Source organism: Wolffia australiana, chromosome 13, assembly GCF_029677425.1.
Source record: "Wolffia australiana isolate 7733 chromosome 13, ASM2967742v1".
Taxonomy (NCBI): Eukaryota; Viridiplantae; Streptophyta; class Magnoliopsida; order Alismatales; family Araceae; genus Wolffia; species Wolffia australiana.
In genome coordinates this window covers 14,830,261-14,849,712 of record NC_135847.1, presented here as the reverse complement: position 1 = coordinate 14,849,712, position 19,452 = coordinate 14,830,261, and the positions used below count along the sequence as shown (strand labels likewise).

Genomic DNA, 19,452 nt, shown 5'->3' with positions numbered 1-19,452 from the left:
ATGGACCGACTATGGTACGTGCAATGCGCCGACAAGCTATGAGAGCCAATCCGGAGCGGGGACGGGGTCGCCTAGCTAGGTTGAACCAGCCCTCCAAGTCGTCCGAGGCGGGTCGGGGGCGCGCACGCCGTCGAATGGGGTAACTCCCACTGGAATGCTCACACGCGTCGGGGCGTCCCGACTCGTACCGGACAGGTAAGACGCTCGTCTTTGTTTCATCGTACTCTCAATCTGTCTCACTCACCTATCTAACCCGAGCGCGGTGGAGGCAATACGAAAGAATACTGAAGGAAATAAATGACGTAAAGGGGCGAGGGAAGCAGAGTACCTTCGTCGCGCTGGCGACGGGATCTTCGTACCGACTGGTTCCGGAGGAGGGAGTTGTCGGGGGTGCCGGAGGTTGACTGGTGCGGAGGGGCGGCGGCGTCGGTGTGAGCGGAACGGGAACCCCAGCGTCGCGCGGATCACGGACGGCGGGCACGTCGCGAGGACGGTGGCACACGGCCAGCGCGATAAGGCACCGGTGAGCACGGCCAGCGGCGCTGCAGACGGCGACGATGCACCGGGCGCCGCTGTTGCCACGCTGCGGTGTCGCACAGCACACCAGCGGGCGCAACTGGCGAAGCGCTGCTAGGACCGTGCGGCGCCGGCGGGCCCAGCGCGCAGGCGGCACACGCGCAGCGGGCGCAGGTGTAACGAGCAGCCACGACGCAGGCGAGATCCCGATCCTGCAAGGCGTGGCGGGCACCACTTGCGGGTTTCGGGAGCGCCTCGAGGCTGGCAGCAGGCGGCCACGGAGTGTGGCGATCGGGAAACGACGCGCGGCTCTGGGCTGGGAAGCAGCGGCGATGGTCCAGGTGCCGGGACGGCAGTGCGCGGCCTCGGCGTTCAGAGCGCAGGCAACGATCCGGCGAGAGGGCGGCTGCACGACGGCCTGGGCGCAGGTGTTTGCGGCGCGGGCGGACTCCGCGCCGGAAATAGCAGGGCGATGACGGGATGGCGAGGTCCGCGGCAGGAGGGCGGCGCGATTGGTCGGCAGCGCGCTGGCGCGACGGGCTGCGCTGCGCGGCGATCGCGGCTCGACGGCGGCGGCGCAGCGCGGCGCGAGCGACAGGCGGCTGCGCGCGCAGCGTCAGCGCGTTCGACGGCAGCGGGCGGCGCAGCGGCGCGCGCCAGCGCGTTCGACGGCAGCGGCGGCGAGCGGCGTTCTAGCGGCGCCGGGCGCGAGGGCGGCGGCTGCGCCGGCGCTGCTCGAGCGCTCGAGCGCGACGGCGCCTTGGCTGCGCTGGCACGGCGGAGCAGCCGGCCGGCTGAGGCGCGGCTGTTCGGCGGCGACGGTCTCCTTCCCTTCTCCTTCTCTTCCCTTTCTCTTCTTCCTCTCTTCTTCTTCTTCTTTCTCCTCTTCTTCTTCTTTCTTCTCTTCTTCTCCACGACCTGACCCTTCTTTCTCAAAGTGCAATTCTTCAAAAATTAGGTCAAGGTAAGGGAAGCGCCCACCTCTTCCCCTTATATATGGGTGAAGATGGCCCTTCCTTAGTCCAATAACACAAAAGAAAAGGAGAGAAAATAAGCAAGAAAATAGGAAACGGGCTTGTCAGGCCCAACATAAAAGAAAAAGGGGGAAAAGGGTTCCGCCTATGGGCCCTTCCCCCGCTACACGACAATACGAATAAAGGGAAAAACTATAAGATAAAGTAACCGACTGTAACGGTGTGCTCCGGTGGTCGGCGTCCGCGTCATGCCGAGTAACAGAATGCGAGATCCCGTGTTGCTGCGGCGGCTCGTCGTGGTGGCTGGACTCGTCTCGGTGGCGAGCTGGGTAGTGCCGGCTCCTCGGGTGCTGAGTCGGGGAAGTCCTGCTGCTCCTCTTCTGCTGGCTCGATGACGACCGGTGGTGACGCGCCATCATGCGCCTTCCCTTTTCATACCCTTGCTATTATCACTCATATATACCGCCAAGGATGAAGGAACGACATGTGCAGATGAATGACACGTAGAGTCACTCTAGGCGGTTGCCTGATGGCTCTCCCCCATTGTACAAGTTCAAATTTTCATGGATGTTAGTCATGTAAAAAGATCCTGAATGACTGTCTAATTGATTACTGCCACAACCCAATTTTAATGCAAGCTAATGTTAACAAATCATCTTGAGGCAAAAGCGATAGCCCCACCATTTGAAGAGACACAACCACCTCTGAAGAAGAGGATTGAAAGCTAGGAAATGTTATGTCATCATTGTCAATCCTGGATCCAAAATTAGGAGTCCATTTTTTGTTACAACGTAAGAGTTTTCCTCTTTTAATTTTAGTTAAAATGTTAAATCTTATCTTTCTCTCCCTCAAGGCTCTATAAATTGGCCTGTGTTGTAATAAAATATTCGATGAATATAAGAATTGAGTTTTTTCTCAAAATTTTACTTATGCTGTATTTAAGTATCTAATAAAGATTATTGGTTATTATTTTCCATTTCTATTTTTTAGATGTATAAATTACATTTCTAGTAGCTAGTAGAGGTGATCGGCAGACTTGGGCGTGAGTGCACAGTCATGGTAGGCTGCATCAGAGGTTTCTAAATATGTTTCAAATCATCTTTTAGAAACCCAAACTTATCTACATTTAGGCTATTTAGCAAACTGTACGACTCCAGATGAAATGGAAATAGATAATGTTTTAAATAGAGAACACCTGGGATGAGAAATCTGAACGGTAAATGAATGTCCAATTTATAAAAATTAGGTATTGAAATTAGAGACTGTATGTATTGTTTAGATCGATAAAATTACGAATTTTACATAAAGTTGTCGAAAATGGGTGGATAGAGAGAGAATGTGAATTAAAATGAAAAAAATGGATGAATTACATGGGGATCATGGTAAAATTTTACATCTAGGTTCATTAATTATCTTGAACTCCCATTCCATTTTCTTACACTTGGATCATCATATTTATCCAGGATCATGCATTACTGTTTGGAAGAGAAGGATGAACATAAGACAAATAGTTTAAAACACTTAATTAAACCAAATTGAGAAACTAGTATCCAAGAAAGCCTTGTCCTTATCCTAGCTTCTGCTGGAGCACATCCAAAAAGTCGTAACTAGAGAATAAGATAATATTTATACTTTATGGCATGGAATGAAATGCCCTTATATTTTATTTATAATTTATCTCTTTGCCATATCTTCCTCTTCTCTCATTAGTCATGCATCACCCCATCACCACAAATATGACTAGCACACTACCTGCTTGTCACCATTGCTGATCATGTGCTGCCCACTAATTTTTTTGTTTGTGTACCACTTGCCACTTCCAGTAGTTGTGTGCAGTCAGATAATCATCCCATTAGTTTTGTGCTGCCCATTCTGCACTGCTGTTGTTCTAGCATCATCCTTCCCTAGTGTGGATACCCTTACAATCTAGGTCTTAGAAAATGGGTAACACATGTAGTAGAATCCAGATCTGGCTTGCCAAAGAACACTCTCTTTTACCCTCCACCACTTGCAACTTGTGATTCTTCACTCTTCTCTACCACACTACTCTAGCACTGAAGGTCTCTTTATCCAATTTTGTGATTTAGGTTTTTTGGTCTAGTGTTTTCTTGTGTGTCTTTCACTACAGCTGGATTTAGTGCAACAAATTAGTTGAATAGCTTTGTGACATCACGTAATCAATCATTAAATATTTTGCATTTTGATGTTTGTTTATTGTGGTGGTTGTAAGATCATATCCCCCCTCAACCAATCAAAGGAGCTGCAGTATTATTAGTTTCATCACATTTTTGTTGGTCCAACCAATATTATGTATTTGAACCTTCATTTATCCAAAGTTAGGTTTCCTTTAGCTGTCCCACTCAATCTCATCTGAAAGCAATATATGTATGACAAATTACATCATGTATATTTTAGATTTGCAGGAATTTATAAATGTGTAATCATGAGTTTTCACAATATTCATGTATCATCAGTTTTTAATCTGAGTTTGAATCATTTTGCTTTTATTTGTATAATAAATTCTATTTTTTATACTAAATATATCATGTCAAGTTTTATAAATCTTCAGATGGAATCTTGGTTTCTAATGTGGGAAAAAGTGGAGTGACCTAGATTTGTTACAAACACTTCAGTGTGACAGTGATGGGCCATATCCACAAAAAAATGTCTATTTTGAATAGTCATTTGTACTCAAGATAGACAATATGAATTTAGGCTAGATGCACAAGATGCAGAATTATTTAGACACATCATGGGTACCAGACTCAGTAGTTTAGGCAAAAGATATGATATGTGAAACTGGTTTGCGCAGTCATGGATGCCCCTATTGGAGTATTTTTGGGAACAAAAAAAATTAGAACCATTTGACTAAGTTATATGTACCAAATCCATTTTGGTTTGGTCTTTTTTTTTGGTCCAGGGTGTGGCTTGGGGTTCTTCTAACCTCCCACTTGAATCCAAATTCTCAAAAACGTTATCTGTGTTCTTGGATTCAAATAACCTCAATGAATTGTGAGAACATAAAATTTAGAAGGGTTAATATATAAATATCATATATATATATACACAATAAATAATGCGTATTAGGAAAACCAATAGGTAGTAAAATCACATTCATCATATTTTCATCAATAAGGCATAAAAAGAGTTTTATTTTAATAGTTTGAATAAACATGTAGTAAATAATACAGAAAAGCATATCACGATATGTGCTTATAACCACCACACCTGCGTCCACTGTCACATACTGCCATGTTATGCTCACAATTGTAACATGTTGAGTCACATTGCATAGAGAGGCATACTCCCTAGGCCATGCTTCTCACCGCCACACATGAACACATCATGCAACAAGGGTACATTCCGTGTGAAACCCCCACAACATGTATCCAAGTCTTTGCCACTTAGGGCTCTTGCTGGTGTGCTCATGTTCATGAAGTTGGACACACTTACACATGCATAGTGAGCCTGGAAATTTTTTCATTTGGATATGACACATGAAAGTTGGTAAGAATATTCTTATACATGCCTTGAGAAAATCAACTACTTGGGAGGGTGCAAAGGATCTTGCCCATTTATTTAAGGTTAAGATGAATATACGACATTCCAATTAGATATGGCATGCTCCAAAGAGTTTTTTCAGCTGTCCCATCCTAAAGAAACACATCTATTTTTGTGCATGCAATAAAGTTGTAATTGGTACCGAGGGCCAGTCAGAACTCGTGGATTATTATTTATAGGAGCGAGAGAGGGCATTTTTTTACCTGTGTATGCCATGTGTATTAAAAACACTTTGACTTATTCTCCATTTTGGATATTGTGGGAAGAAGTCTTAGATGTTTGACATAGGCTCATCTCACATCAATATAGATGTTGGATTTCTACTTTCCAAATCCTTTCTTTTCAAGCTTCCCTATGTTGGCAAGTAGAATATAAATGATACAAAAACTATAATGAACGCCTAAAATGGAATTATCAGCCACTTGGATGCAGGATCATCACTAGCTGTCTATATCTCCTGCTTGAAATCATGTTCATGTGCAGCCAGCTGCCACCAGAGTGCCAGCCCCTTGCCAAAGACAAAACTTCCTGATTAATATAATATTCATTTATAATATTCTATGTGTTTCTTTTATTATGAATGATCTCAAAAATATCATAAAAAAATTAACCATTATGTTTTTAAAAATAAATTTCTGTGAGGCCCCTCACAATGAAAAAATGGAAAAAATGATTCTTACTAAGGATATCAAGAAAAGAAAATAATTGATGCAGCACCTATCTCGTCTACCTACAAAGTCTTCCACAAGTAACCAGAGGGCCACCTCCTCCATGTTGGCTCCCAGATCCTCTTACTTATTCACCCCTTAAGCCTTCTAGGAAATGATAAGTTTACCCAATAATTCTATTCAAGCATCAAAGATAATTATGGCAGTTTTGCAATTATGGCATCAAAAATCTAAATCCAATCAGAAACCAGTAATGCTATAAAAACATGTTTGTCCATTATTATCTTGAACTTGAAATCAAGTGATGTTACACAATATGGATTTATTATAAATTTATCAATTAACTTCAGTACAAGTATTTATTAGATACTTCAAATACTCTTTGAAACCCTTAATTCAGGTAGAAGGTACGAAAAAAATATTAAAAATAAATTTCCTCTCAAGTCACATCCTGTTTCCCTTGTTGCTTTTTATCTTTCTATATGTTTTATTGATATTATTCTTTGTGACCAGATTTATCATGATCATGAACCTTCTGATAGTCAAGTTGTGACATCTTCTGAATGTACCGAATGACATCTCCTTTAGCTCCTGTACAAACTCCTTGAATATATCTAGAGGCCAGTTCCCCTCACCCAAATGATGGTGCCAATAGATTTTGGCATCCCCCACGAGAAAGAATCTAGCCATCAAGACATTCTTGTCCTCCATGGTGCCCGTTAACTGAAATATCATTGCAAATCGTAAAAGAAGTTAAAAACATGCTCATACCTATGGGATCTACTGTATGGTTTTGGGGATGACACCACCAGCTGGTATTTCCCCCCATCAGGTTGGGTCACAGGCAGCTCTGCCCTCTGTTGAGTTGTGAATTCCATCTTCAAAGACATCACCATTTCTTTGAGATCCTTGATGACATTGTGCATATGTGGATTTGCTTGTTCGGACATCTGAAGTATGTTCTCAAGCTGAGACAGCCTTGAGACCGAATCTTCTTCCAGTTCGTCCATTCGAGCCATCATGCCCAAGAGGTCACTTTAAATCCTACCTAGCTTCTGCTTCAAGCGTTGCTCCCTCATGTGCTTCTTTTATTGCAACATTTCTTAGTCTCCTCCAGATTCCATCTCTCCTTTAGACAAATGGCTCAACATTGATGGGTGAGGAAGCCAACCCGACTCTAGTGCCAAATGTCATTCAGTCAAATCTAGAGCTAAGATGAATGCCTGGATCAAACACATGGCAGCCACAATGCTTGGACAGGAACATTGAAAATGCTTCATTTGTACAATGGAAGTCTCTTACAACAACTTTATATTGCTTGGAGGTTAAGTAGAGAGGGTAGGACTAGACCCTTAGCATCAAAAGGGACGTTGCATTATAATAATCCGGATTACATCAGAGGCCGTAGCCGTTACAAAGGGGGAAGACAAGGGATGAAACCAAAGCAATGAAACGGGGCACAAATTTGCCACTTAGTGATCGCCCATCCTGATACCGGTATCGGATGACAGTATCGGGATGAATGCTGTATTGGATAGCAGAAAGGGAATTTACGATATCCTTTTTTTCAATATCTGGATACCGGATATCGGATACCAGATATCGGATATCGGATATTGATATCGAATATTGGTTGCTACGGTGACAATATCCAATATTAATACCCGTCTCGATGTCGTCATCCGCCTTCGTCTTATGTATAGGATGACAATATCAGTTTTCGATGTTGGATATCGAATTTCTATATCCAACATCTATAACATAATTACTTGTTTTTTATTCGAAAAACTTTAGCGCCTTTGCGGACGGTGGACGGTGTGGCATTCGGTGGACGCGGGACAGCGGACGGCGACATCAACGGATGGTGACGACGGCGACATCGGCGGATGGCGGCGATAGGGGCATCGGTGGACGACGGACGGTGGTAAGTTCTTCTTCTTGTTCTTCCCCTCTCCCATTCCCACATTCCGTGTTATTCACAGTTCAAACACTTCCCTTTCTGCCCCTTCTTCGCCCTGGAATTCACTTCTTCTTCTTCTTCTTCTGCTATTTCTGATCTTCTTCTTCCTTCGCCAACTCTTATCTTCTTCTTATTTGTTAGAATGTCGAATTTCCAGCCTGATTGCATGTATTTCAATCATTTGATTTCAAATTAAAGTATATGTAGCTATAATTTTTTCTATCTTCCTCAATGCATTTAGTCTTTGCATTCTAGTATTTTAATTTTAAATTATCTTTTAGTTTGAACCTTTTCACCCATTGTATAGATATACTTTTGTGTTGATTTTTTTTAATGTTCTTCAATGCAATTGGGAGTTGTTAATTTTTTGTTTTCCTCATTTTTTCTTCTTCTCTTCCCATCTAAATGTTTCATCTTCTCTTGTCCTCTTAATTTTTCATCTTTTGTTGTCTTCTTAATTTTTTATCTTCTCTTTTCTTCTCAATTTTGCTTCTCATCTTCCCTTCTTAATTTTCCCTTCTCTATTCTCGTCTTCCTGTCCGCTCTTCTAGTCTCTTTAATTGCTTTTTCTTCCCCTCCTCTACTCTTCTGCACTCTTCTCCATGCCTCTTTCTTTTCTGAATTCTCTTCCCTTTTTCTCCTTCTTTCTTCTCATGTTTTCTTAACTTTTCTTCTTCTATGTTTTTTTAAAAATTCCCATTGTTGCTGTTTTTTTCCTTCTATCTTCTTCTCCTATTTATTTTTTTCAATTCTCTTCTTTCCTCTTCCTCTCAGCTGTTCAATTCTCTTTAGTTGCTTCTTCTTCCCCTCTTCTACTCTTCTGCACTCTTCTCCACACCTCTCTGTTTTCTCAATTCTCTTCCCTTTTTCTCCTTCTTTCTTCTCATGTTTTCTGAACTTTTCTTCTTGTATGTTTTTCAAAAAAATTCAGTTGATGCTGTTGTTTTTCTTCTATCTTCTTCTCCTCTTTCTTTTTTTCAATGCTCTTCTTCTTTCATGTTCCTCTCTGGCCTTCTAGTCTGTTTAATTGTATTATCTTCCTCTCTTCTGCTCTTCTGCCCTGTTCTCCATGCCTCTTTTTTTCACACTACTCTTCCATTCTTCTTTTCCCTTCTTCTCATCATTTCTTAACTTTTTCTCTCTTTCTATCTTCTTCCCCTCTCCTCTTTCTGTCCCTAGTTATCTTCTCTCCAATATCATTTGGTTCCCCTCTTCGACTCTTCTTGCCTCTTTTCCACTCAGAATTTTTTTTGATCGTTTATTCCCTTCTTCCTCTTTCTTCCTCTCAGTTCTTATTAATTTTACTTATAGTGTTTGATTTCTTTATTGTGTTATCTTCATTATATCTCATATTATCTACATACGTAGTTGCAATTAGATATATCTTCTTTAGAGTTTTAAGCATAGTGCATCAACATGCGTTGATGTATGAACCAATCTTTGATAACCAGATTATGCTTCTTAGAACCATGAACCCACCTAGAGGTAGTGCCCCGCCCTAAGACTGCTCTGGGGCAGGAGCCAACTGTCCTAAAGGTAGCAACATGGGAACATCCCGTGCCGTACAGAGTCACCCTTGTTCGAACCGTTCAGTCATCATAGACTACTACAAACACATTGGTGATGGGTACTACGCATGCTTACTGTGTTGTGAGAAGAACCCGCACAGTAAGAGAAAAGTGATCAAGCGGTAGGCCGACAAGAGCACAAATGTATTTTGGAGACATTTCCGAGGTTGTTATCCTGCTTGTCATGCAGAGGTAAAGGGCTTGGTGGTGGTCGACCATGATCAGCTGCATATAATGGAGGCAATGCATGACCAACAACAAGGAGAGCCAAGCCGACGAGGACCTATAAGAGGGCATACGCCTGATGAGATGAAGAATGTCATTGCACGATTCATATGTTTGATGGATTCACTGTAGAGTATAGTTCAAAATGTTGCATTCAAGGAGCTGTGGCACTTCGAGACATAGTTGGACTAAGATCCCGCCGATGCAAAAGTAATGAAGTAATTGAAGATCCAAATGCATGGGCGCATGAAGGAAGAGGTGAAGAAGCTATGTGAGAACGTGGACCGAGAGTCCCTCACTATAGACACGTGGACCATAGAGAATGGTACTGGACTTCTAGGCATCACTATTCATTGTGTGGACGAGAAATGGGTGTACCGAGAGCGAGTACTTGCCATTTGAGAGATTGTCGACAAGATGATAGGGATACCATGACATCCATCATTCTCCAAGTCCTGGAAGAATTCTGCCTGCGACCAAAGGTCATCATTCAACATCAAACATATCTGTGTAATTACCTGTGATTTTATACATGACCTATGTATATGCGGGTTTATGTTGTGACTACTGACAACACCTCTACAAATAAGATGATGTTGTCAGTAATTGCGAAGAAGAAAAGAACGTCAACATGACGTTTAGCGCCTGAAGACACATCCATGTGTTGGACACATTCTGAACATAGTCATCCATGCAGTAATTAAAAGTTTTGACATTCTTTCAACTCACGTAGTAGAGACCAATGAAGACGATGTGAGCAGGACAGAAGAATAGTATGACATCGACGAGGACAATGTGCATGGAGGTATATACTCAGTGTCTGAAGACAATGACATAGCACATCATCTGTTATATTTGGGTGATGTAGTTGCAAAGGTGCGGACATTAGTGGGCAGAATTTGGAGCTCTACACAATGGAGAGAGGAGTATGCAAGGGCATGTGAAGATGACCCCAAGTTGAAGATTCTAACATGGTCGTGTTGGTCTATCCGACCCGCTAGAACATCACTTATGCTATGTTATCCACCACCGTGAAGAAACGTGATGTGATTGATGATGTGTCGAAGAATTTTGGCCAAAAGGGTAAGTCAACGAAGATATCGAAGGACGAGTGGGAATTGTGTTGGGTTCTAGAGGCCTTGTCATGGATGAGCAAATCAAAAGATGCCGCAATGGAAGCCTTGAACTGAAACAAAATGACATAATAAATTATGAAACGATGTACCTTTGCATGGATCGCATTAGTGATTTCTTGGATACCGGAGTGAGATGAGTCAAACTACTCAAGTGTGCAGCCCTCTAAATGTATCCACGCAATCCTCGACACATAGAATCTCCTCCTTCTCATTGATGAGCCCCGTTCAACCTCCATCATCGTCGTTACGCTACTCCAATCGCATTAGGCATGGAGAGGGGGTGTAGGGAGAGTGGAGAAGAAGGGGAAGGCCTTGAACAATTCTGGCCTAGGTGAATTTCTTTCAGGGCTTTTTGCTCTTTATACTAAGTGGGTATTTTTCATAAAAGTCCCCAAACTTAAGTATATCTTCTGACGTCCAAAAGACCATTTGCGTGTGACCCTCTAGGCCCATGTATCAGTCTATTAACAAGTCCAGTGACCCAATAACTATTATTGGCCTTCCAAATTAATTAACTATATCATCATATAGATTAATTAATGTCGGATCGATTTAACCCAATCAATAGGTCGATTCTCCAACACGTGGGGTGCTAAGCTACACCTCGTGCTCTAGAAGATACAAAGGAGTGTATATCAACTCACTTCATGAAACCTTTTCGGCATTGGTTACCGTGTATGTATAATCCCTCATCCATTTGACACTCCTTGCACGACTTAGGGTATGGTCAAGTGTCAAACCCTAATCGGTCATCCGAGTTAGTAGTGATGCATTTGGAAATCATCGGAGAACTCTTCTCCTGATATTTCATTGCCTTGGCCAAGGACTTCATTGCATTGTCTTCCCTGAGTTGACGCCTCTTATACTGAAGGTGGACGAACCCATTTTGACCACTCAATCATCTTCGTGAACTTCTTGATGTACCCGAACTAATACGATTTAGAATCTCATAATTAGAGACTCGTTGGCGATAGTCAAAGTACAACCATCCGTCCACAAGACGTCTTTGGTGTCTCAGGTCTAAGGAACAATTACACAACTATGACGTGAATCAACCTGATTGACAGTTTGGCGTAATAGTATTTAGGGATTCGTATGGATCAATTCAGTGAACTCTTTCCACTAAAGAGCACCCACTATCTATCCTTAGTGTCTCCACACTTATGGCTATGGGACTGGTCATACTCATCATATGAGTGAGGCTAGATAGTGCTATTCTATCCGGATAGTTCGATTTCCTTCTCGCGTATCGTTAGAATAGGAATGTTTAGATACATACTCAAAGACTAGTGATCTCTGTATTATGATCTCATCATAATTCACTAAGTCTGATCATGTATTCATGGACTTCATTATAGGCATCACACATGCACCATAATGAATATGTTGTATTAATGAACATAGAACGAGATGTGGAATGTATGATTGGCTTGCCGGCCACATATATTTCCATCAAGTTGTTGAAAAATTTCTGTTGCATCCTTGGGCGGTTCGATGTATCCGCCGATCATGTTTGCAAGATAGTGATGCCGGCCATAAGTGATGTATTATTTCTCATAGACGGCCTCATTCACCACGTGGCGGAGGTGGTCCAGAAAGTCTAAGAGGGAACTTTCTTCACCTGTGTATGGAGGTTGCATGAAGGAGATCGTTCTAACATGGGACAAACGTATAAGGCGATGCAACACAAGCTAGCAAAGTATGCAGAAATCTTGTGGGCGAATGATGCAATCACCGGCACAGCATTGATGGACCCATTCCACAAAGATTCAATGCTCCGTGAGGGCATTAGAGAGGCAACCATTGCATACGCACAGTCTTTGTTACCATGTGACTCGTCGAGGCATGTAGCAGGTGGGCACTTTGAAACTGAGCACCCAAAAGGTATAGAATTGGACTCTTGGCTACATAGCACTATGCAAAAAATCCAACTAGCACCTGTGTCAATGAGGTCGGCACTAGACGAGTTCAACCAATACCTAACAGAGGTAGTGCCTAATGAGGGAGTGTTCACCCCCACTATCTAGGTGGGCCAGCACAGCGGCAAAATGCTTCCCCTTACTTGCTTCCATTATAAGAGAGCTATTGTTTGTATGTGCAACAAGCGCTCTTACTAAGCGCATGTTCTCAGCGAGCAACGTTATTGTCACGTACAAGAGTGCATGTTTGTCACTGGTAAGCATTGAAACACTCATCATTGTGAAATGTTAGCTCCGTGCGGACAACAAGCGATGGTACACTCATGTGGAGTTGGATTCGGATGGCCAGGATGGGGTAGTCGCATCTGCTCGAGGTACACATTCACTACCCTATAATGCATATTTTACATAATCATCATGTTTTATTTGTTCTCTTTGGCTATGCAGGAGATGACCAAGTAAGCACATACCGTTGATGGAGCCGTCAGAAAATTCTAAGGCGAAGGGCATATTTTGACAATCAATATTATAGAAGTAGTCAATTTTGTTGCACAATTCTTTGTTAAAAAATTTCAGCATTTCCCTATAAATTTCTAGATTTTTCCAACATTAAAAGTTTACAATTACCCATTGTAGATCCCGCAAAATTACTAATATAAATATTTAAAATTTGCACTTAATTGACTAATATAAATATTAGGTAATTAAATCATGTTTAAGATAAAGATATTATTGGCATATTTTGTTAAAATTTTCAACATTTTCCTATAAACTTCTAGATTTTACAACATTAAAAAGTTACAATTACCCATTGTAGTTCCTACAAAATCACTAATATAAATATTTAAAATTTGCACCTAATTCACTAATATAAATGTTGGTTATATTGTGTGTATGTATGTATTTGTATAATTTTAAGATCACTGTTGTGTGGAAATTAATTTCAGAATTTTCATGATTTCCCTAAAAATTTCTACATTTTTCCAACATAGTAAATATTAATTGTAATATTTTCAACATAATGTGGGCATTAATTTTAGAATTTTAACCATTTCCCAAAAAGTTTCTTCATTTTATCAGGGATTTATTGGTGGATAAGGAGACATCTTCCACATACATGATATAACTTTAATAAAAATAAGCTTTCATTTTAATTTCTAATTTTGAGGAAAATATTGTATATTCCTTAGTCCCCATAAAAAATTAGGTTACACGTTGCACGATTATGAATCCAAATAAATTATTTATATGGTCTTAATGAAATTTTTTTGATTTTTGTGTAGTTTTTGTAGTCAAATTTGGAGAATATAACGTCAGAGGGGCATTTCTCTTATAATGTCACAGGCACCATCCGTTTGCCTGTGCAACATAATTCAGGGGTTTATATGAAAAACGCCTGGACAGGATTTAAAGCTTAAAAAATATTATAAATCTTCCATATCGGATTCTGATGGTTTTGGAAAAAATATTTGGATATCAGTTATCGATATCTAGATATCGCTTTCGATTTCTGGATATCGATAACTGATATCCGATATGAGATCCATCTCGTCCATAGATAATCATATTCGTCATCGATATTCGTCCACACCTCAAAGACGGATATTGACTGATATTTGATATCTGACATCAGACACCGTCCCAATTTTATTGCCGATATCGGATATCGGTTGTCCAATATCGAATATCAGACGGATATCGGTTGGACAAACACTACCGCCACTACGAGCGTCACCCTTGTCGGTTGCCATACACCTATGGGTCATTGTCCTTGGTGCATCCATCAGTTAATCGTACCAAATGCCTTGGCATCCATCTACCACACCCTTTTTCTCAGGCTTAGACTTGACGCTCCATGCGCCACCAGCACCCACCTACCACCTCTACCGCTTTGATCTGCCTCGGTGCAACTTTGCTCAGCACCTCAGGCCTTGGCGTCTATGCACTGCCGCACTACTCATATGGGCGCCCTGCACCCGATAGCATTCTCGATGCTCCCCACATCATGCCGTAGTCTCCTGGTAGATACAACCCTGTCCGCACAAGCCGGGGGCCCGTAGTCTACATGGCTTGCACACACGCGATGCTTAGTGCATGCACCTGCACGCCTGTGGCTTGCGTGCACAGGCTACACATCCTATGTGGTCCGCGTTCGCGTCATCTAGTGGCCCTGCTTATGAGTCCCCAGTAGCATGTGTGCGCAGCACTAGTGCCCTACACACAACCTGCCCTGATCCGCTGCATTTGTGCCCTAACAAGCATGAGCACTATGTGGGCCTTGGCTTCAAAGATCAGGGTTTGGCACCACCTCCTGTGGTGCATGTGGTGACCATGCTATGAACATAGTCTCCAATCCTGAGTCCAAGTATGCAAGCATATCCTCAACAGTTGGCACACTCACCTTTGCGCACGAAGGCTGCCTAGTTTGGACCCTTATACCATGGTAAAGGGGCCAACTCCCCCCATGACCATGGTAAAGGGGTTAATTCTCATCTATGACTATGGAAAAGGTGTTCATTCCCATCTATGACCATGGTAAAGGGGCTCTAAATGTTTGGAATAATTCTTTTATATATTTTCCAAAAAATTATGAATTTTAATTAATTTAAGATTTATTTACAACATTATTTTAGAAAGTGTAAGCCATCTAAAGTGGACTCTAAGGAGGCTGATGAACTAAATTGAGTGTTAAAACATTGTTTTTTAACAATAATTTCATAAAAAAATTTATACTTTTTCTTTAGTATGGAGAATTGGTCAAAACCTCAGGGAGCTGATAAAATGAAATGATAGGAAGGACCTAACTTTTTTGGTTGTAGATGGTGCACTACTATGTAGGGATGTGACATAGATGGATGTTGAAGAAATTGAAGGAAGCAAATAATAAATATAAACTAATGCTGGACCATTTTAGGGTATGCTTTCTTTACGAATAGGCTATGCATAAATCTCAATGAGTGTTTATCCTAGTCTGAGTGGTGAGTAAACTCCTTGGCTCCTTGGAAAATAGAAAACCTCCTCCCCAGCTGATTTGGGGCATAAAGTGCAAAAGAGTGTTGTCTGAAGTCTCAAATTTTCATTTAGGTAGCCAATTTTATTCTAAAATATTTTCCAAAATGAATACAATTTCCTTTCACAATACCTATTCAATCTCAAAAAAATAGCTGGATTATAAACTCAGTAAATCATATTTACAATCTAATATTAATACTATATTCATTTAAGGATAAATAAATATAATGCACTAATATTATAACATATTAAATCACATTCTAACTCAATACCCAATTATTTATATATTATAATTGATCAAACCAATAACATTTTGTTTGTATCGCCAAAAATCAGTTATTTATTGGCTCAAGCAGTATTACCTAGTCTCTGAAATGGTTCCAGGTTAATTAAATAGTTATATCCTTATTATATAAATACTATAGTTAAAGTCAAATCAATCCTCAAACCCCCATTTAATTTCTTAATTTCCTCATTTTGGAATAATCCAAAATATTAGAACTCAATCTTGTAAGTTAATCTAAACTAAAATCACCAATTTAACTCATCTTTTTTCTTCTTTTGCACTATTTAATGTCTTAATCCCATTTTCTATATTATCTAATCCTTATTTTTATGTCTCCAATCTTTGGTTCATACTATTTAAATTTAACATAAGTTGATACTAATTTTTTATGCCTACTTATCCTTGTTTTTCTCTCATCTCTCTTATTTTCTTTCTTATATTTTTTTCTTTTATAATTTTTGTTTGAATCTCAGAAGAAAACTTTCCCTACAAAAGGTCACATTTTTTATGAGTTTAGTACTTCCTCATGTAAAATGACATAATTAAATGGACAACAAGGAAATGTACCTACAAATTTTGTATTATTTCTGCCTTTTTGTATGTCTCTTCCTCATTGACATGGTCGTTCTGTTCTGTTCATTTAAAACGAACAAAAAATTCGCACAAAAGAACCGCACAATGGCCTGTTTGTTGTTCTGTTCCTTTTTTGTGCAAAAATTAGAACAGATGTTCGAACAATTCGCACAAATTCGTGCAATTTTCACAAATTCACACAATTTGCACAATTAGAACAATTCCCACAAACCGAACAAAATTCGCACAACGAGAACAAAATTCGCACATGGAGTCAAAATTTCACAAAATTGTTATGCATCTACCAAAGTATATTATACTAAAAATATTCTAATTTATAATATATTATACTAATTCACAACAAACCATCTCCAGTACAAAATCTATCAGTACAAATCTAACTGTCATTGAATCCAGTGATAATGGCATTTATAGTTTAATGGAACCTGATATGCCAGGGATTTATGTCATTGTTTTAGCTTAGAGTTAAGAAAACATATAATATATATAAATACTCTGTAATATATAGGGCAATCTATAGGGAGACAGGACTTCGCTTTCAGAATTATCTTGAGGTTTGGACAAAAACAAACGGAATAAAATGTAAAATAAATTTTTGGGGGCTTTTGTCTTACTTTCTGAGATGTTATATAATTGAGGATGTAGTTGAATGAAAACTCAAGAAAAATTACTAAAAAAATTTTAGATGATTTTACTGAATTAATTTGGTAATTTAATTAGAAGAAGGGACTTTACTGAATTCATTTGGTGATTTTGCTGAATTCATTCGGTATTAAAAGAAGGGAATTAATGGATTTTATATATTTTTAAGAATTAATTTAATTAAAATAAAATTATATAGAATTTAATTAGAGGGTGGAATGATTAGATTTCAATAATAATATTTTTAGGTATTTTTTCTTAATTTTTGCAAAATTACTGACTAGTTCAAATAAAGAATTTGTATATTGGATAATAAAACATTACCATCAGTTGTTTTTTTACAGAAATGAATAATGTATATGAAAATCCAAGGTCCTCATCAATTATACAGTTCTCTGATTCAAATATAAATGGAGGAACCTTTCATCTTCAGATAGGTTCTCATAGGTGTCTTACCAGAAACCTAAATGGCTGATTAAACTCTTCGACAAGGACTTATTTTCCTTCGTTCTATGAGGATACATTTTACTTTCACAGATCAAATTTCAGGGGAAATTCTTCCGAGAAGATTGAAGAGAAATTAAGAAGAATGAAACAGCATACATTGGAGTTATGATATTGATATAATGTATCATCCCCACGAGAAAGGCGAGTAATTTTTCATACTATGCGTAGCATCTAAAGCTCCTGCAAGGCTGAAGACGATTAGCAAAAACTTGAGATAATTCCTCTCTCGTGTTTATGGATAATGGTACATGTCAAAATACGATAATAGTATTCAAAATCTGATCAGATATGACTAGAATGCGAGCGTGAATTCGACGACAAGAAATGTTAAAATAATTGTATCAACATGAACAAGCAAAAGTCTTTGTACAAGCCAAAAATGTTTTCGCGATGTAATAATCCCCCGCAAATACTCGAACGACCTCGTTGCCTTTTGTCAGTAATGAAACATGATATCCACTGCCAAAGAAAACGATAAACTCGATAAAAACATCCTAAATCAAGAACAAAGTCCCAAAAAACAAATCCTCACATTCGTGTCTGAGGAAATTCCCAATGAACAGACCATCAATCACGCCTTGCCTAGCCCCGACTGCTATGTTCATATTATCCGCTTCCTGACCAACTTGGATACAATTATTTTAATGGTAGCTACAGGCGATCGAGGACCGGCCAAAGAGAGAGTGAGAGACGGAGAGTTTGACAGAGAGAGGGAAGAATCAAATTTTTTTAAATAACTTTAAAAAAAATTCTCACAAAACGAACCGCAGAGGGGTCTATGCGAAGTTCTGTGCGAATTGCATTTTGTTCTGTTCGGATAACGGAACAGAATGCACAACTTGCACAGATTCGCACAGAGCAAACCAAACGACATGTCCCATACCGTCTCTGTGGAGTATCTCCTTCTGCTTGAGGCGCATCCTGTGCTCCTGCGTCCATTCATTCAAATAATAGTTGATAAAGATGACATGGAGATATGAATCAGAAGGGTATAAATCGTCATAAATCAATGTTGATGCCCACCTTTGAAAAATTTATCCCTGATTTTTTAAGGAACTTTTTGCATATATTACTAGACATTGACACAAAAAACCGAAGGATGAATATAAAACTCTTCTGGGTTTCCAAACATATTAAACCTGAATTTATCTTCATCATCGCCTGCTTCAAAAAATTAAGACAGCAGATATGATGCGTTAAAAGCTGGTAAAATTGTCATGAAATTCGTTTTTTAGAACATTCGATGATTCATTTTTTCTACAGCAAGCACATCGTGATCTTCATAACAAGTGCTGCTGATACGTCTACGGAGCTTTATTTCATTCTTTTCTATATTAGTGAAGACCAACGTGCATTGAAGTCAAGAAAAGGGTCAGCGCCAAAGAATATGTCGCAAGAAATCCCATCTAAACAATATAAAATAAAATCACAGATCCTGGAATAATCAGAATCATGACACTAGAACTAAGACGGTAATGAAATTCGTGAGCAAGATAATGAAGTTAAAAGTTCGACCAATGCGTGGGAAAAAATCCCCCCAAATCACTAATAGAATGTGTATTTCAGATTTTTAAAGTCAGCATACCATCATTTTATCTTACATGAAATCAACGCATTGAAAAGTAACGAACGTGCAAACATAAAAATGGGAATATAGATAAAAGTTACCTGATGTTTCATCAATCCTTTCTTATTAGTCCAAAACCCTCCGGTAGCCAAACCTGAACACAGAGCGGCAATCGATCATTAAAAACAACATATATGTTATCATGTATCATGTGTCAGTCATGTGATATGTCCACACAGATACAAAAAAACTAGCCGTTGAACTTGCATCTATACATTTTCTTTCATCAAGTGCAGTAGAACATGGCTGTCCTTTTT

At 39.9% G+C, this 19,452-nt stretch overlaps 1 long non-coding RNA gene across 1 annotated transcript; it reads right to left on the bottom strand.

Moving 5' to 3' along the window:
• Positions 1–17,610: 17,610 nt before the first annotated feature.
• Positions 17,611–18,517, bottom strand: LOC144711271 (uncharacterized). Its single transcript, XR_013583506.1, has 3 exons — positions 18,452–18,517; positions 18,101–18,185; positions 17,611–18,027 (listed from the first exon to the last, which is right to left on the bottom strand). It is a non-coding gene; the product is annotated as an uncharacterized LOC144711271 (long non-coding RNA).
• Positions 18,518–19,452: the final 935 nt, after the last annotated feature.